This window comes from Lactuca saligna, chromosome 9 (assembly GCF_052625555.1).
Source record: "Lactuca saligna cultivar CGN05327 chromosome 9, ASM5262555v1, whole genome shotgun sequence".
Taxonomy (NCBI): domain Eukaryota; kingdom Viridiplantae; phylum Streptophyta; class Magnoliopsida; order Asterales; family Asteraceae; genus Lactuca; species Lactuca saligna.
In genome coordinates this window covers 17,218,903-17,243,753 of record NC_136425.1, presented here as the reverse complement: position 1 = coordinate 17,243,753, position 24,851 = coordinate 17,218,903, and the positions used below count along the sequence as shown (strand labels likewise).

Genomic DNA, 24,851 nt, shown 5'->3' with positions numbered 1-24,851 from the left:
TGACTTTTTACAAAAAACTTTCCTCAATTATTTTTCCTTCTTTTTCCCTAATTATGTTCTCATTTTCTTAAATATAAGCCCTAACTTGACTTAACAGAGATTTACCTGTTTATCTGTGTCGCAAAGATAATTCCATGTTTGAGGTGTATAGGAATGGATCAATGGAGTCATCATTAACATTGAAAACACAATAATTGATAAATCAGATTCTAAGATCTAATTTCCATATTATTTAATATCAATTTGAAGAGGAATTTTATATAATAAAAAGATAGAGTAAAAGTTCACCTTTCATTTTGTAACCCCTGTCTTTCTAACAATGGGGATTGCACCATATCTAAAGGCTTCATCTAGAGCAAAATAAAATAATAGTTAAATAATTGTTAGTTTTCAATTTCCATCTATTAACATAAGAAATAAAATATCATAATGAACAAATAATATCTGCTTCCCATGGAAGTTGACGAATTTACCTCTTCTTATTTATACTTCCAAACGCCTCCAATTAAAACTCAAACCGAAAATCAAATGAATCCATGTTTTTCCACATCAATGACAAATGATTCGGTTCGAGATTAAATAAGGGGGAAAAATTAACACAATCACAATGTGGAGCTAGTAGGAGAAACGTACCTGAGTGGTTGTGCGAGATGAAAAACTTAGGCTAGGGTTCATGAATTGGGGATGATGGGTTGTACATGAAGATCTGAAGCGAGAGAAGGAGATGAAATAGAGGAGCATCAGGAACATTGGAGATGAAGTGGTGTCTTTCTTATACTTCAATCAAAGAAACCTTCATACTCAATCGTGAAGCCAAGAGAGAAATAAGGGGAGATCGTGGGAAGAATTACAGAGCACCGGAACGTGGGAGGTGGGGAGGAGGAGGGTCGTCAAAACCGATTGCTGGAACCGTAAACAACCGCCAAAATCGAGTTTATGCGGCCGAGATCGAAAGAACGTGGGAGTTTAGACGGCTTAGATTTTGAGGACGGCGGTTAGACTCACGGTCGTCAATAGTACTAATAATTTGGGCAGGGACATAGTTGTCAAACGAGTCGAGTCATTTTTTTTTTGTTTATCATCTAAAACCAATTTCCTGGTTTTTGTTTGAAATTCACATTGCCTTTTATCATCTTCCAAACTTCCAATTGGGAAATTACATTAAAAAAACAAATGAGTATGAGAATCCACTTGATTGTTACAAAAAGCACTAGAGAAGTCATCAGAAACTTTCCATTTTTTCATTCTATCTTGTGTTCTATGTCTTCCAAGAATAGCTAGCCAAAGAATGAAACAGTGTCCGAGAATTTTGTTTTGAAACCAAACCAAGTCATACCAATCAACTTTGGGCTCTAGACTAATTAGAGAAGAAAAGACATGACTAACAGTAAAAGGAACAATATCTCGCTTCTAGTTCATCCACAACACAACATCCTTTTTCTTTCTAATGAGCCTAGGAACAAGGTACTCTCCAAGCTGTGAAATCATTCTCTGCCAATCAAATGGCCAACTCCAATCTTCATTAACTATCACATCACTGACTTTATCCCGTATATTAAACCCAGCATTAGCTATTTCTCTATGAGATAGGAAATAACTCAAAGGACCTAGTTGATGCAAATTATCAAACCACATGGAAGTATCTTCACCATTTCCAATATGAGAATAAAAAGAGTCCTGAAGGTAAGGTCTAATCTTCAACAGGTTTTTCCAACTCCAACTCATTTTATCTTTAGGCCCCACATCCCATAAACTTCTTCCTTTAAATGATTTATGTTTGTAGGAAGAGATATTGAGACCGGCTCTAGAAAGGGATCTTGCAAGGAACAAAAAATTTGAGGGTTTTAAATTGATTGAATTAAGGTTAGCTTTAAGTTTATTTTTAATCTACTCTAAAAAAAGAAGTGTTTTTTTTTTTTTTTGTCACATGTGACATTCTTATTCAATTTGTCAAATGTCATTTGGTGGTTATTTTAAATTAAATTTTTTTTCCACATGTCATTTTATGAGCTTTTCTATTTTATTAAATTTCACATAATATTTTAATGTAATAATTGCAATAATTATAGTAATAAATTGATATCAGTTTTATTAATAAACTTACCTTTAAATTTTAAAATTCTCAAATTAAAGCTCTGTAGTTTTTTATATTTATTTATTTAAATTATTTGTTTAAATTTAAAAGATAAAAAACATTTTAGTTATAATAATTCATTATTTTTCTTACTGTCTTATAAATTCAAAGTTCTCAAATAGTGACTTTTTATATTTATTTTTTTTTCTTTTAAATTAACCCATGTAATGCATGGGTCACCCAATTAGTTATATAAAAAAATAAAGTTATTAACAACTATGATGTTTATATTTCAGGAATAGAGATCGTCATAACACAATAAAAATCAATTTGAGAGACCAGTTAGAAGAGACGTCATAACACAATAAAAATCAATTTGAGAGACCAGTCAGAAGAGAATGCAATTTGTCTTATAGATATTCATCTATGGATTGCATTTAACCTGGGAAGTTATAACATTAGTTTATTATTAGATACTTTCTTATATCTTTACTAATATGTAAGTTTTTATTTTTCTAAACAACCTTGCATAAAATAACTATAATTTTGGGGAATGCGAACCATCAAGCGGTACAAATTTGTTTATTTTACATTATGATTATATATATTTTTATAATTAACTATCTATGTTTTTTTGCAGATCAGTGGTTACTTACTTAGAAAATACGTCCGACTCAAAGAAAACCCGGGCGTTTTTGAAATCGCATTTTTCTTGAATAAAAAAGACTACAACTTTGATAATGAGATGGACTGGGTTGGTGATCAAACAAATAGTTGGCGATCGGCTTTAGAGGCATTACTGCGATGTGGCCAACTTTAAGTGGGTGTCAACCCACAAGGTTAGTATCCTTGACATTATTTTTGTTGTTTATTGTAACATAGAAAGTAGGGATGTTATTCGGACTGGAACCGGATAGAACCGACGTGAGCAACTCGAAAACCAAATAAGGGTAATTGCATGGACTGAGAACCGAACCAATTAACCAATACGGGTTCGGTTGGTTTAGGTATTAATCAATTCGGTTTAGTTATTACCCGAATTACCCGAATAACATGTACAAGATGATTAAGCATCTAATATAACCGAAAAAACCCTGAATAAACCGTATTAGGATTCTATAACCCAAACAACATTTACAATATGATCATAAACAATGTATTTTTTATGACTTTTGTAGCTTATGATTTCTTAACAAATCCTTTAAATAAATAAATTTGTTAATTAAAAATAATGCAAAGTATACATAATTGTTTCAAAGGTGTAAAAAAATGTTAGAATTTGTGTAGTAAAAATCTAAATACCCGTCCCAAATAAAAGCATATTGGATTTTACATTCTTATATCTTAGTTAATTCGTCATTTACATTTTTACTACACAAATTCTAACCTTTTTTTACACCTTTGAAACAATTATGTATACTTTGCATTATTTTTAATTAACAAATTTATTTATTTAAAGGATTTGTTAAGAAATCATAAGCTACAAAAGTCATAAAAAATACATTGTTTATGATCATATTGTAAATGTTGTTTGGGTTATAGAATCCTAATACGGTTTATTCAGGGTTTTTTCGGTTATATTAGATGCTTAATCATCTTGTACATGTTATTCGGGTAATTCGGGTAATAACTAAACCGAATCGATTAATACCTAAACCAACCGAACCCGTATTGGTTAATTGGTTCGGTTCTCAGTCCATGCAATTACCCTTATTTGGTTTTCGTGTTGTTCACGTCGGTTCTATCCGGTTCCGGTCCAAATAACATCCCTACTTTCTATGTTACAATAAACAACAAAAATAATGTCAAGGATACTAACCTTGTGGGTTGACACCCACTTAAAGTTGGCCACATCGCAGTAATGCCTCTAAAGCCGATCGCCAACTATTTGTTTGATCACCAACCCAGTCCATCTCATTATCAAAGTTGTAGTCTTTTTTATTCAAGAAAAATGCGATTTCAAAAACGCCCGGGTTTTCTTTGAGTCGGACGTATTTTCTAAGTAAGTAACCACTGATCTGCAAAAAAACATAGATAGTTAATTATAAAAATATATATAATCATAATGTAAAATAAACAAATTTGTACCGCTTGATGGTTCGCATTCCCCAAAATTATAGTTATTTTATGCAAGGTTGTTTAGAAAAATAAAAACTTACATATTAGTAAAGATATAAGAAAGTATCTAATAATAAACTAATGTTATAACTTCCCAGGTTAAATGCAATCCATAGATGAATATCTATAAGACAAATTGCATTCTCTTCTGACTGGTCTCTCAAATTGATTTTTATTGTGTTATGACGTCTCTTCTAACTGGTCTCTCAAATTGATTTTTATTGTGTTATGACGATCTCTATTCCTGAAATATAAACATCATAGTTGTTAATAACTTTATTTTTTTATATAACTAATTGGGAGACCCATGCATTACATGGGTTAATTTAAAAGAAAAAAAAAATAAATATAAAAAGTCACTATTTGAGAACTTTGAATTTATAAGACAGTAAGAAAAATAATGAATTATTATAACTAATTTTGTTAAGTGCAAGTAGTTCGCTAAAGGAACTTGATCACTCCCTATGCCTCTGTCCCTTTACATCCCACCACCAATGAAGGTTGATTCTTTCAAACCAAATTCCTTGACTTTTTACAAAAAACTTTCCTCAATTATTTTTCCTTCTTTTTCCCTAATTATGTTCTCATTTTCTTAAATATAAGCCCTAACTTGACTTAACAGAGATTTACCTGTTTATCTGTGTCGCAAAGATAATTCCATGTTTGAGGTGTATAGGAATGGATCAATGGAGTCATCATTAACATTGAAAACACAATAATTGATAAATCAGATTCTAAGATCTAATTTCCATATTATTTAATATCAATTTGAAGAGGAATTTTATATAATAAAAAGATAGAGTAAAAGTTCACCTTTCATTTTGTAACCCCTGTCTTTCTAACAATGGGGATTGCACCATATCTAAAGGCTTCATCTAGAGCAAAATAAAATAATAGTTAAATAATTGTTAGTTTTCAATTTCCATCTATTAACATAAGAAATAAAATATCATAATGAACAAATAATATCTGCTTCCCATGGAAGTTGACGAATTTACCTCTTCTTATTTATACTTCCAAACGCCTCCAATTAAAACTCAAACCGAAAATCAAATGAATCCATGTTTTTCCACATCAATGACAAATGATTCGGTTCGAGATTAAATAAGGGGGAAAAATTAACACAATCACAATGTGGAGCTAGTAGGAGAAACGTACCTGAGTGGTTGTGCGAGATGAAAAACTTAGGCTAGGGTTCATGAATTGGGGATGATGGGTTGTACATGAAGATCTGAAGCGAGAGAAGGAGATGAAATAGAGGAGCATCAGGAACATTGGAGATGAAGTGGTGTCTTTCTTATACTTCAATCAAAGAAACCTTCATACTCAATCGTGAAGCCAAGAGAGAAATAAGGGGAGATCGTGGGAAGAATTACAGAGCACCGGAACGTGGGAGGTGGGGAGGAGGAGGGTCGTCAAAACCGATTGCTGGAACCGTAAACAACCGCCAAAATCGAGTTTATGCGGCCGAGATCGAAAGAACGTGGGAGTTTAGACGGCTTAGATTTTGAGGACGGCGGTTAGACTCACGGTCGTCAATAGTACTAATAATTTGGGCAGGGACATAGTTGTCAAACGAGTCGAGTCATTTTTTTTTTGTTTATCATCTAAAACCAATTTCCTGGTTTTTGTTTGAAATTCACATTGCCTTTTATCATCTTCCAAACTTCCAATTGGGAAATTACATTAAAAAAACAAATGAGTATGAGAATCCACTTGATTGTTACAAAAAGCACTAGAGAAGTCATCAGAAACTTTCCATTTTTTCATTCTATCTTGTGTTCTATGTCTTCCAAGAATAGCTAGCCAAAGAATGAAACAGTGTCCGAGAATTTTGTTTTGAAACCAAACCAAGTCATACCAATCAACTTTGGGCTCTAGACTAATTAGAGAAGAAAAGACATGACTAACAGTAAAAGGAACAATATCTCGCTTCTAGTTCATCCACAACACAACATCCTTTTTCTTTCTAATGAGCCTAGGAACAAGGTACTCTCCAAGCTGTGAAATCATTCTCTGCCAATCAAATGGCCAACTCCAATCTTCATTAACTATCACATCACTGACTTTATCCCGTATATTAAACCCAGCATTAGCTATTTCTCTATGAGATAGGAAATAACTCAAAGGACCTAGTTGATGCAAATTATCAAACCACATGGAAGTATCTTCACCATTTCCAATATGAGAATAAAAAGAGTCCTGAAGGTAAGGTCTAATCTTCAACAGGTTTTTCCAACTCCAACTCATTTTATCTTTAGGCCCCACATCCCATAAACTTCTTCCTTTAAATGATTTATGTTTGTAGGAAGAGATATTGAGACCGGCTCTAGAAAGGGATCTTGCAAGGAACAAAAAATTTGAGGGTTTTAAATTGATTGAATTAAGGTTAGCTTTAAGTTTATTTTTAATCTACTCTAAAAAAAGAAGTGTTTTTTTTTTTTTTTGTCACATGTGACATTCTTATTCAATTTGTCAAATGTCATTTGGTGGTTATTTTAAATTAAATTTTTTTTCCACATGTCATTTTATGAGCTTTTCTATTTTATTAAATTTCACATAATATTTTAATGTAATAATTGCAATAATTATAGTAATAAATTGATATCAGTTTTATTAATAAACTTACCTTTAAATTTTAAAATTCTCAAATTAAAGCTCTGTAGTTTTTTATATTTATTTATTTAAATTATTTGTTTAAATTTAAAAGATAAAAAACATTTTAGTTATAATAATTCATTATTTTTCTTACTGTCTTATAAATTCAAAGTTCTCAAATAGTGACTTTTTATATTTATTTTTTTTTCTTTTAAATTAACCCATGTAATGCATGGGTCACCCAATTAGTTATATAAAAAAATAAAGTTATTAACAACTATGATGTTTATATTTCAGGAATAGAGATCGTCATAACACAATAAAAATCAATTTGAGAGACCAGTTAGAAGAGACGTCATAACACAATAAAAATCAATTTGAGAGACCAGTCAGAAGAGAATGCAATTTGTCTTATAGATATTCATCTATGGATTGCATTTAACCTGGGAAGTTATAACATTAGTTTATTATTAGATACTTTCTTATATCTTTACTAATATGTAAGTTTTTATTTTTCTAAACAACCTTGCATAAAATAACTATAATTTTGGGGAATGCGAACCATCAAGCGGTACAAATTTGTTTATTTTACATTATGATTATATATATTTTTATAATTAACTATCTATGTTTTTTTGCAGATCAGTGGTTACTTACTTAGAAAATACGTCCGACTCAAAGAAAACCCGGGCGTTTTTGAAATCGCATTTTTCTTGAATAAAAAAGACTACAACTTTGATAATGAGATGGACTGGGTTGGTGATCAAACAAATAGTTGGCGATCGGCTTTAGAGGCATTACTGCGATGTGGCCAACTTTAAGTGGGTGTCAACCCACAAGGTTAGTATCCTTGACATTATTTTTGTTGTTTATTGTAACATAGAAAGTAGGGATGTTATTCGGACTGGAACCGGATAGAACCGACGTGAGCAACTCGAAAACCAAATAAGGGTAATTGCATGGACTGAGAACCGAACCAATTAACCAATACGGGTTCGGTTGGTTTAGGTATTAATCAATTCGGTTTAGTTATTACCCGAATTACCCGAATAACATGTACAAGATGATTAAGCATCTAATATAACCGAAAAAACCCTGAATAAACCGTATTAGGATTCTATAACCCAAACAACATTTACAATATGATCATAAACAATGTATTTTTTATGACTTTTGTAGCTTATGATTTCTTAACAAATCCTTTAAATAAATAAATTTGTTAATTAAAAATAATGCAAAGTATACATAATTGTTTCAAAGGTGTAAAAAAATGTTAGAATTTGTGTAGTAAAAATCTAAATACCCGTCCCAAATAAAAGCATATTGGATTTTACATTCTTATATCTTAGTTAATTCGTCATTTACATTTTTACTACACAAATTCTAACCTTTTTTTACACCTTTGAAACAATTATGTATACTTTGCATTATTTTTAATTAACAAATTTATTTATTTAAAGGATTTGTTAAGAAATCATAAGCTACAAAAGTCATAAAAAATACATTGTTTATGATCATATTGTAAATGTTGTTTGGGTTATAGAATCCTAATACGGTTTATTCAGGGTTTTTTCGGTTATATTAGATGCTTAATCATCTTGTACATGTTATTCGGGTAATTCGGGTAATAACTAAACCGAATCGATTAATACCTAAACCAACCGAACCCGTATTGGTTAATTGGTTCGGTTCTCAGTCCATGCAATTACCCTTATTTGGTTTTCGTGTTGTTCACGTCGGTTCTATCCGGTTCCGGTCCAAATAACATCCCTACTTTCTATGTTACAATAAACAACAAAAATAATGTCAAGGATACTAACCTTGTGGGTTGACACCCACTTAAAGTTGGCCACATCGCAGTAATGCCTCTAAAGCCGATCGCCAACTATTTGTTTGATCACCAACCCAGTCCATCTCATTATCAAAGTTGTAGTCTTTTTTATTCAAGAAAAATGCGATTTCAAAAACGCCCGGGTTTTCTTTGAGTCGGACGTATTTTCTAAGTAAGTAACCACTGATCTGCAAAAAAACATAGATAGTTAATTATAAAAATATATATAATCATAATGTAAAATAAACAAATTTGTACCGCTTGATGGTTCGCATTCCCCAAAATTATAGTTATTTTATGCAAGGTTGTTTAGAAAAATAAAAACTTACATATTAGTAAAGATATAAGAAAGTATCTAATAATAAACTAATGTTATAACTTCCCAGGTTAAATGCAATCCATAGATGAATATCTATAAGACAAATTGCATTCTCTTCTGACTGGTCTCTCAAATTGATTTTTATTGTGTTATGACGTCTCTTCTAACTGGTCTCTCAAATTGATTTTTATTGTGTTATGACGATCTCTATTCCTGAAATATAAACATCATAGTTGTTAATAACTTTATTTTTTTATATAACTAATTGGGAGACCCATGCATTACATGGGTTAATTTAAAAGAAAAAAAAAATAAATATAAAAAGTCACTATTTGAGAACTTTGAATTTATAAGACAGTAAGAAAAATAATGAATTATTATAACTAATTTTGTTAAGTGCAAGTAGTTCGCTAAAGGAACTTGATCACTCCCTATGCCTCTGTCCCTTTACATCCCACCACCAATGAAGGTTGATTCTTTCAAACCAAATTCCTTGACTTTTTACAAAAAACTTTCCTCAATTATTTTTCCTTCTTTTTCCCTAATTATGTTCTCATTTTCTTAAATATAAGCCCTGACTTGACTTAACAGAGAGATTTACCTGTTTATCTGTGTCGCAAAGATAATTCCATGTTTGAGGTGTATAGGAATGGATCAATGGAGTCATCATTAACATTGAAAACACAATAATTGATAAATCAGATTCTAAGATCTAATTTCCATATTATTTAATATCAATTTGAAGAGGAATTTTATATAATAAAAAGATAGAGTAAAAGTTCACCTTTCATTTTGTAACCCCTGTCTTTCTAACAATGGGGATTGCACCATATCTAAAGGCTTCATCTAGAGCAAAATAAAATAATAGCTAAATAATTGTTAGTTTTCAATTTCCATCTATTAACATAAGAAATAAAATATCATAATGAACAAATAATATCTGCTTCCCATGGAAGTTGACGAATTTGCCTCTTCTTATTTATACTTCCAAACGCCTCCAATTAAAACTCAAACCGAAAATCAAATGAATCCATGTTTTTCCACATCAATGACAAATGATTCGGTTCGAGATTAAATAAGGGGGAAAAATTAACACAATCACAATGTGGAGCTAGTAGGAGAAACGTACCTGAGTGGTTGTGCGAGATGAAAAACTTAGGCTAGGGTTCATGAATTGGGGATGATGGGTTGTACATGAAGATCTGAAGCGAGAGAAGGAGATGAAATAGAGGAGCATCAGGAACATTGGAGATGAAGTGGTGTCTTTCTTATACTTCAATCAAAGAAACCTTCATACTCAATCGTGAAGCCAAGAGAGAAATAAGGGGAGATCGTGGGAAGAATTACAGAGCACCGGAACGTGGGAGGTGGGGAGGAGGAGGGTCGTCAAAACCGATTGCTGGAACCGTAAACAACCGCCAAAATCGAGTTTATGCGGCCGAGATCGAAAGAACGTGGGAGTTTAGACGGCTTAGATTTTGAGGACGGCGGTTAGACTCACGGTCGTCAATAGTATTAATAATTTGGGCAGCGACATAGTTGTCAAACGAGTCGAGTCTTTTTTTTTTGTTTATCATCTCAAACCAATTTCCTGGTTTTTGTTTGAAATTCACATTGCCTTTTATCATCTTCCAAACTTCCAATTGGGAAATTACATTAAAAAAACAAATGAGTATGAGAATCCACTTGATTGTTACAAAAAGCACTAGAGAAGTCATCAGAAACTTTCCATTTTTTCATTCTATCTTGTGTTCTATGTCTTCCAAGAATAGCTAGCCAAAGAATGAAACAGTGTCCGAGAATTTTGTTTTGAAACCAAACCAAGTCATACCAATCAACTTTGGGCTCTAGACTAATTAGAGAAGAAAAGACATGACTAACAGTAAAAGGAACAATATCTCGCTTCTAGTTCATCCACAACACAACATCCTTTTTCTTTCTAATGAGCCTAGGAACAAGGTACTCTCCAAGCTGTGAAATCATTCTCTGCCAATCAAATGGCCAACTCCAATCTTCATTAACTATCACATCACTGACTTTATCCCGTATATTAAACCCAGCATTAGCTATTTCTCTATGAGATAGGAAATAACTCAAAGGACCTAGTTGATGCAAATTATCAAACCACATGGAAGTATCTTCACCATTTCCAATATGAGAATAAAAAGAGTCCTGAAGGTAAGGTCTAATCTTCAACAGGTTTTTCCAACTCCAACTCATTTTATCTTTAGGCCCCACATCCCATAAACTTCTTCCTTTAAATGATTTATGTTTGTAGGAAGAGATATTGAGACCGGCTCTAGAAAGGGATCTTGCAAGGAACAAAAAATTGGAGGGTTTTAAATTGATTGAATTAAGGTTAGCTTTAAGTTTATTTTTAATCTACTCTAAAAAAAGAAGTGTTTTTTTTTTTTTTTGTCACATGTGACATTCTTATTCAATTTGTCAAATGTCATTTCGTGGTTATTTTAAATTAAATTTTTTTTCCACATGTCATTTTATGAGCTTTTCTATTTTATTAAATTTCACATAATATTTTAATGTAATAATTGCAATAATTATAGTAATAAATTGATATCAGTTTTATTAATAAACTTACCTTTAAATTTTAAAATTCTCAAATTAAAGCTCTGTAGTTTTTTATATTTATTTATTTAAATTATTTGTTTAAATTTAAAAGATAAAAAACATTTTAGTTATAATAATTCATTATTTTTCTTACTGTCTTATAAATTCAAAGTTCTCAAATAGTGACTTTTTATATTTATTTTTTTTTCTTTTAAATTAACCCATGTAATGCATGGGTCACCCAATTAGTTATATAAAAAAATAAAGTTATTAACAACTATGATGTTTATATTTCAGGAATAGAGATCGTCATAACACAATAAAAATCAATTTGAGAGACCAGTTAGAAGAGACGTCATAACACAATAAAAATCAATTTGAGAGACCAGTCAGAAGAGAATGCAATTTGTCTTATAGATATTCATCTATGGATTGCATTTAACCTGGGAAGTTATAACATTAGTTTATTATTAGATACTTTCTTATATCTTTACTAATATGTAAGTTTTTATTTTTCTAAACAACCTTGCATAAAATAACTATAATTTTGGGGAATGCGAACCATCAAGCGGTACAAATTTGTTTATTTTACATTATGATTATATATATTTTTATAATTAACTATCTATGTTTTTTTGCAGATCAGTGGTTACTTACTTAGAAAATACGTCCGACTCAAAGAAAACCCGGGCGTTTTTGAAATCGCATTTTTCTTGAATAAAAAAGACTACAACTTTGATAATGAGATGGACTGGGTTGGTGATCAAACAAATAGTTGGCGATCGGCTTTAGAGGCATTACTGCGATGTGGCCAACTTTAAGTGGGTGTCAACCCACAAGGTTAGTATCCTTGACATTATTTTTGTTGTTTATTGTAACATAGAAAGTAGGGATGTTATTCGGACTGGAACCGGATAGAACCGACGTGAGCAACTCGAAAACCAAATAAGGGTAATTGCATGGACTGAGAACCGAACCAATTAACCAATACGGGTTCGGTTGGTTTAGGTATTAATCAATTCGGTTTAGTTATTACCCGAATTACCCGAATAACATGTACAAGATGATTAAGCATCTAATATAACCGAAAAAACCCTGAATAAACCGTATTAGGATTCTATAACCCAAACAACATTTACAATATGATCATAAACAATGTATTTTTTATGACTTTTGTAGCTTATGATTTCTTAACAAATCCTTTAAATAAATAAATTTGTTAATTAAAAATAATGCAAAGTATACATAATTGTTTCAAAGGTGTAAAAAAATGTTAGAATTTGTGTAGTAAAAATCTAAATACCCGTCCCAAATAAAAGCATATTGGATTTTACATTCTTATATCTTAGTTAATTCGTCATTTACATTTTTACTACACAAATTCTAACCTTTTTTTACACCTTTGAAACAATTATGTATACTTTGCATTATTTTTAATTAACAAATTTATTTATTTAAAGGATTTGTTAAGAAATCATAAGCTACAAAAGTCATAAAAAATACATTGTTTATGATCATATTGTAAATGTTGTTTGGGTTATAGAATCCTAATACGGTTTATTCAGGGTTTTTTCGGTTATATTAGATGCTTAATCATCTTGTACATGTTATTCGGGTAATTCGGGTAATAACTAAACCGAATCGATTAATACCTAAACCAACCGAACCCGTATTGGTTAATTGGTTCGGTTCTCAGTCCATGCAATTACCCTTATTTGGTTTTCGTGTTGTTCACGTCGGTTCTATCCGGTTCCGGTCCAAATAACATCCCTACTTTCTATGTTACAATAAACAACAAAAATAATGTCAAGGATACTAACCTTGTGGGTTGACACCCACTTAAAGTTGGCCACATCGCAGTAATGCCTCTAAAGCCGATCGCCAACTATTTGTTTGATCACCAACCCAGTCCATCTCATTATCAAAGTTGTAGTCTTTTTTATTCAAGAAAAATGCGATTTCAAAAACGCCCGGGTTTTCTTTGAGTCGGACGTATTTTCTAAGTAAGTAACCACTGATCTGCAAAAAAACATAGATAGTTAATTATAAAAATATATATAATCATAATGTAAAATAAACAAATTTGTACCGCTTGATGGTTCGCATTCCCCAAAATTATAGTTATTTTATGCAAGGTTGTTTAGAAAAATAAAAACTTACATATTAGTAAAGATATAAGAAAGTATCTAATAATAAACTAATGTTATAACTTCCCAGGTTAAATGCAATCCATAGATGAATATCTATAAGACAAATTGCATTCTCTTCTGACTGGTCTCTCAAATTGATTTTTATTGTGTTATGACGTCTCTTCTAACTGGTCTCTCAAATTGATTTTTATTGTGTTATGACGATCTCTATTCCTGAAATATAAACATCATAGTTGTTAATAACTTTATTTTTTTATATAACTAATTGGGAGACCCATGCATTACATGGGTTAATTTAAAAGAAAAAAAAAATAAATATAAAAAGTCACTATTTGAGAACTTTGAATTTATAAGACAGTAAGAAAAATAATGAATTATTATAACTAATTTTGTTAAGTGCAAGTAGTTCGCTAAAGGAACTTGATCACTCCCTATGCCTCTGTCCCTTTACATCCCACCACCAATGAAGGTTGATTCTTTCAAACCAAATTCCTTGACTTTTTACAAAAAACTTTCCTCAATTATTTTTCCTTCTTTTTCCCTAATTATGTTCTCATTTTCTTAAATATAAGCCCTGACTTGACTTAACAGAGAGATTTACCTGTTTATCTGTGTCGCAAAGATAATTCCATGTTTGAGGTGTATAGGAATGGATCAATGGAGTCATCATTAACATTGAAAACACAATAATTGATAAATCAGATTCTAAGATCTAATTTCCATATTATTTAATATCAATTTGAAGAGGAATTTTATATAATAAAAAGATAGAGTAAAAGTTCACCTTTCATTTTGTAACCCCTGTCTTTCTAACAATGGGGATTGCACCATATCTAAAGGCTTCATCTAGAGCAAAATAAAATAATAGCTAAATAATTGTTAGTTTTCAATTTCCATCTATTAACATAAGAAATAAAATATCATAATGAACAAATAATATCTGCTTCCCATGGAAGTTGACGAATTTGCCTCTTCTTATTTATACTTCCAAACGCCTCCAATTAAAACTCAAACCGAAAATCAAATGAATCCATGTTTTTCCACATCAATGACAAATGATTCGGTTCGAGATTAAATAAGGGGGAAAAATTAACACAATCACAATGTGGAGCTAGTAGGAGAAACGTACCTGAGTGGTTGTGCGAGATGAAAAACTTAGGCTAGGGTTCATGAATTGGGGATGATGGGTTGTACATGAAGATCTGAAGCGAGAGAAGGAGATGAAATAGAGGAGCATCAGGAACATTGGAGATGAAGTGGTGTCTTTCTTATACTTCAATCAAAGAAACCTTCATACTCAATCGTGAAGCCAAGAGAGAAATAAGGGGAGATCGTGGGAAGAATTACAGAGCACCGGAACGTGGGAGGTGGGGAGGAGGAGGGTCGTCAAAACCGATTGCTGGAACCGTAAACAACCGCCAAAATCGAGTTTATGCGGCCGAGATCGAAAGAACGTGGGAGTTTAGACGGCTTAGATTTTGAGGACGGCGGTTAGACTCACGGTCGTCAATAGTATTAATAATTTGGGCAGGGACATAGTTGTCAAACGAGTCGAGTCTTTTTTTTTTGTTTATCATCTCAAACCAATTTCCTGGTTTTTGTTTGAAATTCACATTGCCTTTTATCATCTTCCAAACTTCCAATTGGGAAATTACATTAAAAAAACAAATGAGTATGAGAATCCACTTGATTGTTACAAAAAGCACTAGAGAAGTCATCAGAAACTTTCCATTTTTTCATTCTATCTTGTGTTCTATGTCTTCCAAGAATAGCTAGCCAAAGAATGAAACACTGTCCGAGAATTTTGTTTTGAAACCAAACCAAGTCATACCAATCAACTTTGGGCTCTAGACTAATTAGAGAAGAAAAGACATGACTAACAGTAAAAGGAACAATATCTCGCTTCTAGTTCATCCACAACACAACATCCTTTTTCTTTCTAATGAGCCTAGGAACAAGGTACTCTCCAAGCTGTGAAATCATTCTCTGCCAATCAAATGGCCAACTCCAATCTTCATTAACTATCACATCACTGACTTTATCCCGTATATTAAACCCAGCATTAGCTATTTCTCTATGAGATAGGAAATAACTCAAAGGACCTAGTTGATGCAAATTATCAAACCACATGGAAGTATCTTCACCATTTCCAATATGAGAATAAAAAGAGTCCTGAAGGTAAGGTCTAATCTTCAACAGGTTTTTCCAACTCCAACTCATTTTATCTTTAGGCCCCACATCCCATAAACTTCTTCCTTTAAATGATTTATGTTTGTAGGAAGAGATATTGAGACCGGCTCTAGAAAGGGATCTTGCAAGGAACAAAAAATTGGAGGGTTTTAAATTGATTGAATTAAGGTTAGCTTTAAGTTTATTTTTAATCTACTCTAAAAAAAGAAGTGTTTTTTTTTTTTTTTGTCACATGTGACATTCTTATTCAATTTGTCAAATGTCATTTCGTGGTTATTTTAAATTAAATTTTTTTTCCACATGTCATTTTATGAGCTTTTCTATTTTATTAAATTTCACATAATATTTTAATGTAATAATTGCAATAATTATAGTAATAAATTGATATCAGTTTTATTAATAAACTTACCTTTAAATTTTAAAATTCTCAAATTAAAGCTCTGTAGTTTTTTATATTTATTTATTTAAATTATTTGTTTAAATTTAAAAGATAAAAAACATTTTAGTTATAATAATTCATTATTTTTCTTACTGTCTTATAAATTCAAAGTTCTCAAATAGTGACTTTTTATATTTATTTTTTTTTCTTTTAAATTAACCCATGTAATGCATGGGTCACCCAATTAGTTATATAAAAAAATAAAGTTATTAACAACTATGATGTTTATATTTCAGGAATAGAGATCGTCATAACACAATAAAAATCAATTTGAGAGACCAGTTAGAAGAGACGTCATAACACAATAAAAATCAATTTGAGAGACCAGTCAGAAGAGAATGCAATTTGTCTTATAGATATTCATCTATGGATTGCATTTAACCTGGGAAGTTATAACATTAGTTTATTATTAGATACTTTCTTATATCTTTACTAATATGTAAGTTTTTATTTTTCTAAACAACCTTGCATAAAATAACTATAATTTTGGGGAATGCGAACCATCAAGCGGTACAAATTTGTTTATTTTACATTATGATTATATATATTTTTATAATTAACTATCTATGTTTTTTTGCAGATCAGTGGTTACTTACTTAGAAAATACGTCCGACTCAAAGAAAACCCGGGCGTTTTTGAAATCGCATTTTTCTTGAATAAAAAAGACTACAACTTTGATAATGAGATGGACTGGGTTGGTGATCAAACAAATAGTTGGCGATCGGCTTTAGAGGCATTACTGCGATGTGGCCAACTTTAAGTGGGTGTCAACCCACAAGGTTAGTATCCTTGACATTATTTTTGTTGTTTATTGTAACATAGAAAGTAGGGATGTTATTCGGACTGGAACCGGATAGAACCGACGTGAGCAACTCGAAAACCAAATAAGGGTAATTGCATGGACTGAGAACCGAACCAATTAACCAATACGGGTTCGGTTGGTTTAGGTATTAATCGATTCGGTTTAGTTATTACCCGAATTACCCGAATAACATGTACAAGATGATTAAGCATCTAATATAACCGAAAAAACCCTGAATAAACCGTATTAGGATTCTATAACCCAAACAACATTTACAATATGATCATAAACAATGTATTTTTTATGACTTTTGTAGCTTATGATTTCTTAACAAATCCTTTAAATAAATAAATTTGTTAATTAAAAATAATGCAAAGTATACATAATTGTTTCAAAGGTGTAAAAAAATGTTAGAATTTGTGTAGTAAAAATCTAAATACCCGTCCCAAATAAAAGCATATTGGATTTTACATTCTTATATCTTAGTTAATTCGTCATTTACATTTTTACTACACAAATTCTAACCTTTTTTTACACCTTTGAAACAATTATGTATACTTTGCATTATTTTTAATTAACAAATTTATTTATTTAAAGGATTTGTTAAGAAATCATAAGCTACAAAAGTCATAAAAAATACATTGTTTATGATCATATTGTAAATGTTGTTTGGGTTATAGAATCCTAATACGGTTTATTCAGGGTTTTTTCGGTTATATTAGATGCTTAATCATCTTGTACATGTTATTCGGGTAATTCGGGTAATAACTAAACCGAATCGATTAATACCTAAACCAACCGAACCCGTATTGGTTAATTGGTTCGGTTCTCAGTCCATGCAATTACCCTTATTTGGTTTTCGTGTTGTTCACGTCGGTTCTATCCGGTTCCGGTCCAAATAACATCCCTACTTTCTATGTTACAATAAACAACAAAAATAATGTCAAGGATACTAACCTTGTGGGTTGACACCCACTTAAAGTTGGCCACATCGCAGTAATGCCTCTAAAGCCGATCGCCAACTATTTGTTTGATCACCAACCCAGTCCATCTCATTATCAAAGTTGTAGTCTTTTTTATTCAAGAAAAATGCGATTTCAAAAACGCCCGGGTTTTCTTTGAGTCGGACGTATTTTCTAAGTAAGTAACCACTGATCTGCAAAAAAACATAGATAGTTAATTATAAAAATATATATAATCATAATGTAAAATAAACAAATTTGTACCGCTTGATGGTTCGCATTCCCCAAAATTATAGTTATTTTATGCAAGGTTGTTTAGAAAAATAAAAACTTACATATTAGTAAAGATATAAGAAAGTATCTAATAATAAACTAATGTTATAACTTCCCAGGTTAAATGCAATCCATAGATGAATATCTATAAGACAAATTGCATTCTCTGCTGACTGGTCTCTCAAATTGATTTTTATTGTGTTATGACGTCTCTTCTAACTGGTCTCTCAAATTGATTTTTATTGTGTTATGACGATCTCTATTCCTGAAATATAAACATCATAGTTGTTAATAACTTTATTTTTTTATATAACTAATTGGGAGACCCATGCATTACATGGGTTAATTTAAAAGAAAAAAAAAATAAATATAAAAAGTCACTATTTGAGAACTTTGAATTTATAAGACAGTAAGAAAAATAATGAATTATTATAACTAAAATGTTTTTTATCTTTTAAATTTAAACAAATAATTTAAATAAATAAATATAAAAAACTACAGAGCTTTAATTTGAGAATTTTAAAATTTAAAGGTAAGTTTATTAATAAAACTGATATCAATTTATTACTATAATTATTGCAATTATTACATTAAAATATTATGTGAAATTTAATAAAATAGAAAAGCTCATAAAATGACATGTGGAAAAAAAATTTAATTTAAAATAACCACGAAATGACATTTGACAAATTGAATAAGAATGTCACATGTGACAAAAAAAAAAAAAACACTTCTTTTTTTAGAGTAGATTAAAAATAAACTTAAAGCTAACCTTAATTCAATCAATTTAAAACCCTCCAATTTTTTGTTCCTTGCAAGATCCCTTTCTAGAGTCGGTCTCAATATCTCTTCCTACAAACATAAATCATTTAAAGGAAGAAGTTTATGGGATGTGGGGCCTAAAGATAAAATGAGTTGGAGTTGGAAAAACCTGTTGAAGATTAGACCTTACCTTCAGGACTCTTTTTATTCTCATATTGGAAATGGTGAAGATACTTCCATGTGGTTTGATAATTTGCATCAACTAGGTCCTACACAATTTTTTTGCTTTAGAATTCTTATTTGACTATCATAATTGTGTGATTTTGTTAATATTTGTGTAAGTGTAATAAAAACTTATTGTACGGTAAAGAAGTAAAAAAAAATTTGAAACATAAACTCATCTTTAAGGCAAAAAACAGAAGCAACAAGATTGCACTTCTTTTAGTTCTTAGTTTTACCTACTTTTAGCATTTACTTTATTATTTACACTCAAAATATAAAATGCATATATAAATAAATTTCCTTTATCTATTATTAAAGTTAATATTGGCAATTAATCATATTCCAGAATTGTGTAGATAGCCACTTTTGTTGATAAAATATAACTTTTTGTTTGATTCCCTTTTTAGTGAGCTATGTTTATTTGTTCTATGGTCATAGTATAAGTTTGTCCCTTTATGCACATGGGATTGAACCTCACGTATTTCAAATTTGCCGCTCTAACCCTTTGGCATACCGACGCAGCAAGTCTGGTATAATCATAAATGATTATACAATGTCACTCGTTCCTTTCTCCTCCGCCACCATCCCCACCACCGTAACTGCCACCGCCACCACCATTACCACCACCTCTGACACCAATCATCAAAAGTCAACATACCATTTTTTTTTTCTTTTTTTCTTCTATATAATACTACTTTAAAGTTTTTTTGCTCCCTGGGTCATCAAAAGTCAACATACCAGTCTTTAAATTTGTGAAAAGAATAGTACCATTTTCTTTTGGTGTAAAAAGAAAATTATTTGCACTTTTGGTCCTTGTGGTACTATCTATTATTGAACCATGTGGTCATGTGTTGTCAATTTTACAAAATTTAATTATTATTAAATATTTTAAAATGATCAAGATTGGAAAAACATAATCAAAGGGCAACGTACTTTCTTCGATGTTTTTGGGTTAATTGCAAAAAAGTAAACTAGTTTCCCAACATGAGTTGTCGCTACAATGGATCTTTTAGGCAATTAATATGTTTTAAAACATCAAATTCAAGTTTTAGTAGTAAATTTTCTACTAAGCTTGTTTGATATTCCACAAATTAAACTAAAATTATGCATATAGATAAAGTATGTCTTGAGACAATATAATCCAAAACAAAGTTATTTGTGAACCAAAATTCAAATCTTGTGAATAAAATAATCCTCGATGAAAGAAAGATTACTACAGTACTACTGATGTCTATAATGCTATGAATAAAATCAAACTCAATGAAGGAATCAAATGAACCAAAGAGTGTTGATGCCTATAAGGCCATGAATAAAACCAAACTCAATGAAAGAATCAAATGAACCAACGAGTACCTAATGAAAATGTATGGAATTCAGCTAACTGATAAGCCCCAAGTAATCCTAGAGTGCTTCTAGTTGATCTGCTTTATTATAATTATTTTGGTCTAGGGGTAGTTCGGTCTTTTATTTAGTTATTTTGCAGGTTAGAGTTAGTGGTGATTCAAAGTAGTGGGGATATCACCTCGCTAAGATGTAATTCCCTTGTCCTTTTCTTTAGTAGTAGTAGTATACATATAGTAGTTAGTTATAGGAGTGAGATAGCTAAGAATTAATCTGTAAGAGAACTTTGTTCTTCTTTTGGAGAGACTCTCACCTCTAGAATTGTGAGAAAACTATCTTTATGAATATTATCAAGAATTTCTGTTAGTGTGAGCTTTACAATACCTGGAGTATATGATAGATTCAACAAGGATCTATCAATTGGTATCAGAGCAGTTGATGCTGGGGAAACAATGATAGCAAATGAACAACAACAATCTCTGTGGATTCAACAACAAGCAAAGGACCAGGAAGAGCTGAAGATCATCCGAACGGAGTTGCTAGAGATGGTGAAGATAATGGAGATGCATCGTCAGAACCAGATAAAGAGAAAAGAAGAGACAGAAGCTAAAATAGCAGAAATGAAAAAATATTACTACTCAGAGGAAGGGATGGAGGCTGAGAAGGCTAAATGGAGACAAATTTACTACTCAAGCTTGAAGGAGAAGGAGAAAGTAGACCATGAGGAGGAAGAAGCATCCGTCAAAGTTTATGAGTCAGAATCAGAATGCAAGACCACACCATCGTCATCACTGTCGGAATTTGAAGCAACTAGCGAAGGAAAGACAGCCCACGAGGAGGAAGATGAAGTATCATCGGAATTTTCTGAGTTGGAATTGGAATCCGAGCCACCGTCGCAGTTTCCACCAGCAGCGCTGCCGCCGAAACAACCAACCCCGCTGTCGTCTCCGCCATCTCTAGGGTATGAGAGCAGAAAAGAGAATGAGATGAAGAACTTAGGTGGAAAAGTTCCTGAGTCGGAATCAAAACCAAAGAAGGCACCACAACCACCTATGCTGTCACAGCCGCCACCTTGCCCTCCCCTGTCGCCGCCACATTCACCTTCACCACCACCATCACCGGTGATATTTCAATCAGCAGGAGTAATGAGAAAATCAGCTCTGGACCAGGAAGGATCGAACCAGATGTTGAACATGGCGACTCTGGTATGGACGAATCCAAATGGCGAAATTCCGGTAGCAGAAAACCATTTAGAAACGGGAGCCACCGGGCGATGTTGTGTGTTTTCGCAGATCAGGAAGCAAACGGAATACTCACAAATGGGAGATAGCGGCTCCCTTAAGCGACGTCTGTGAAACGAAACATCTAGGTCAACACAAAGGTGGGCTTCAAAAAGAAATTTGGGCCGAATTTAAAGTAAGGGGCTCACCTAATCAGACATTGGACGTGATGAAAGGTAAACACTCTAACTTAAGCCCAATTGTTAGTAAATCATCTAAGGCTAAAGAGACCTTCAGCAGCCCATGTGAGATTGAATCACTGAGTACGCATTCAATCCCACAGTCGGCGAACTTGGCGCCAACTCTTACGTTCGTAACTCCTACTTTAGCACCACCTGCATCGTTGTTTCCTATAATCTTAAATCTAGATATGAGTATGGAGTTTTCGTTGAATCAAATGCAACACACACACAATTCATCATCATCTCTATCGATGTACAGTTCCAATTCAACTTCTGAAATACGAAAAGAAGACCCCCTCAAGCTTGCTGCCGAAGACTACTTATCTGGGATTTTGATGTTGTACCTCCAGAAAGGAATGGTGGACCAGGCACTCCAACCGTTCGACAAAATGCTTCAACATCAGAACCGCATCTTTAATGAAAAATCTCCTTGTCAAGAGGCATTTCTAAAAGCTTTACCAGGTGATAATGAAAGATTTAGTGCAAACAGTAGGGAGGTAAAGTATCTAAAAGGAGGTTATGTTGCTTCGAATTTCAAGAAAGTTCATGCAATGGGTGCTGCAAATTTTATTTCTTATGTGATTATCATGAACCCTGTGGGTCAGATTGGAACTGTATATGCTCTGATGTTCCATTGTTTGGTTGTGAAGTTGGCTGAGATTTTGACTAGGATTGATAAAGAAAGAGAGAAAGAAAAACTTGAGATTCCTAGTAAAGGGAAGAATGTATCAAGGTCTGCTGTCATCTGGATGGGGAAGAAACCAGAAACTGTTGGAGACATAATTAGCTTAGATAGGACGGGAAAAAGCCCAGAAGTTGTGGGTGCTATGCATGTTGTTTCTGGAATCTATTATGCATACGGTGAAAATAACAGATTGCATGGGAAGGAATGGGTTCAATTTTTTGTTGAGAAGGGTGATGCTGATAAAGAAAATATTGATGTGCTAACTGAGGTCGAGCAAGTGGATGTGATAACTACAAATCAGAGCAATACTGAGGAAGCAAAGATAACAAGGTTGTATGTTAGAATTTGGGTGATATTGACCATTTTTATCCACCTTAAAGGGATGAAAGTTAAAAAAAATAGCAACAAGAATGAAATGGAATGGCTGGTGCAGTGGCCAAGGTTTCCGGAAGCAGAAGCAACGTGGGAAGAATTCAAGAAGATGAAACTAAGGGTTCTGGATGTTCACCTTGAGGACAAGGTGAAAGTTTGGGACGCCGGTATTGATAAGCCCCAAGTAATCCTAGAGTGCTTCTAGTTGATCTGCTTTATTATAATTATTTTGGTCTAGGGGTAGTTCGGTCTTTTATTTAGTTATTTTGCAGGTTAGAGTTAGTGGTGATTCAAAGTAGTGGGGATATCACCTCGCTAAGATGTTATTCCCTTTTGTCCTTTTCTTTAGTAGTAGTAGTATACATATAGTAGTTAGTTATAGGAGTGAGATAGCTAAGAATTAATCTGTAAGAGAACTTTGTTCTTCTTTTGGAGAGACTCTCACCTCTAGAATTGTGAGAAAACTATCTTTATGAATATTATCAAGAATTTCTGTTAGTGTGAGCTTTACAATGCCTAGAGTATATGATAGATTCAACAAGGATCTATCAAAGCTAACAAGTTGAAAGAACTCTAAAATATTCCTTCAAAGAATCACAATGGAAAATTAAGGCAATAAACCCTCAATCTAGCATTGCACCTCTGCAACATCATATTTTTTTCTACATTTCTTGAATTTAAATCAACCCAAATTATAATTATTGAACAGTTTACCTCATATGGAAGGCTTTTGAAATGTTGCTTCATATCAATTTCTACGCATTCACCGGAGGTTGGATGCATAATCTTCCTTCACACTCGCTCGCTGGCTTGGCTACTGAAGGGAGAGTTTCATCGGAAAATAATCAGGAGAGCTAATCGGAAATACATACCCTCACTCTCTCTCACGCAGACAGATACACACACTACTGTACAAGAACACATTGATTTTCTTTGCTTCTTTTCATATATGGATTCAAAACTGATCAAAGGGAATGGGAATGCTAATTTGAGGTTACAAACAAATTCCTTTCAAGGAATTCCAGAATTGATGGTCGGATTTTGAGAAAAAAAGGACGATTCCCCTGCAGATATGCGATCAACGACTGTAACTAGAAGACAACAGGATTTCGGCATTTGACAGCTTTGGTCCCTAGGTTTAGCATTCCGACATAGTCTACCCTCAATACAATTATCTCTACTAATTTCTGAAAATTACACACTACCCCCTGGACTTGTAATTCCCAATCAGTTTTTTTAAGTGGATTGATTTATTTTAATTTCTTATCATTATTATCATTTTTTATTATACCTTGATTATTTATGTAATTAATTAATTGACTATTAAGTAGCAAAAATCATATAAGCACATTGTTAAATTAATTAAAGCACTCCGCATTTAATAATCATAATATTAATATTCCTCTAAAGAAGTTAAAACCGAAACGAACTGTTACAACCTTCAGATGTTTTAAGTGAATCAAGAGATGTGTCAAGTCCACAAATGCACGCATAGCCTTGCCGATGACGCGAGTCCAAAAAATAGCCTGATTTAGGCGCATTTAGCATTGGTCGCTAGGAGTTGAGGAGCTTTTATTTTTGACGGGTTCGGGTCAAGTCGGTTTGACCAACCTGGCCAAAGATTTTACCAGTGTGACTTTGTTTTTGTTGATGAGGTGACAAAACCTTCTAAAATCCTCTGGA

General features: G+C 32.3%; 1 long non-coding RNA gene across 1 annotated transcript in view; it reads right to left on the bottom strand.

Moving 5' to 3' along the window:
- LOC145016957 (uncharacterized) overlaps nt 1-24,215 on the bottom strand; it is a 38,073-nt gene extending 13,858 nt beyond the window's left edge. Inside the window, exons 1-11 of the long non-coding RNA XR_013666336.1 lie at nt 23,883-24,215; nt 19,277-19,355; nt 19,097-19,176; nt 14,788-18,589; nt 14,443-14,504; nt 10,070-13,871; nt 9,542-9,786; nt 5,351-9,153; nt 5,006-5,067; nt 634-4,436; nt 289-350 (exon numbers count right to left, since the gene is read on the bottom strand). This is a non-coding gene — a long non-coding RNA (uncharacterized LOC145016957). The remainder of the gene's footprint in view (nt 1-288; nt 351-633; nt 4,437-5,005; nt 5,068-5,350; nt 9,154-9,541; nt 9,787-10,069; nt 13,872-14,442; nt 14,505-14,787; nt 18,590-19,096; nt 19,177-19,276; nt 19,356-23,882) is intronic.
- Nucleotides 24,216-24,851: the final 636 nt, after the last annotated feature.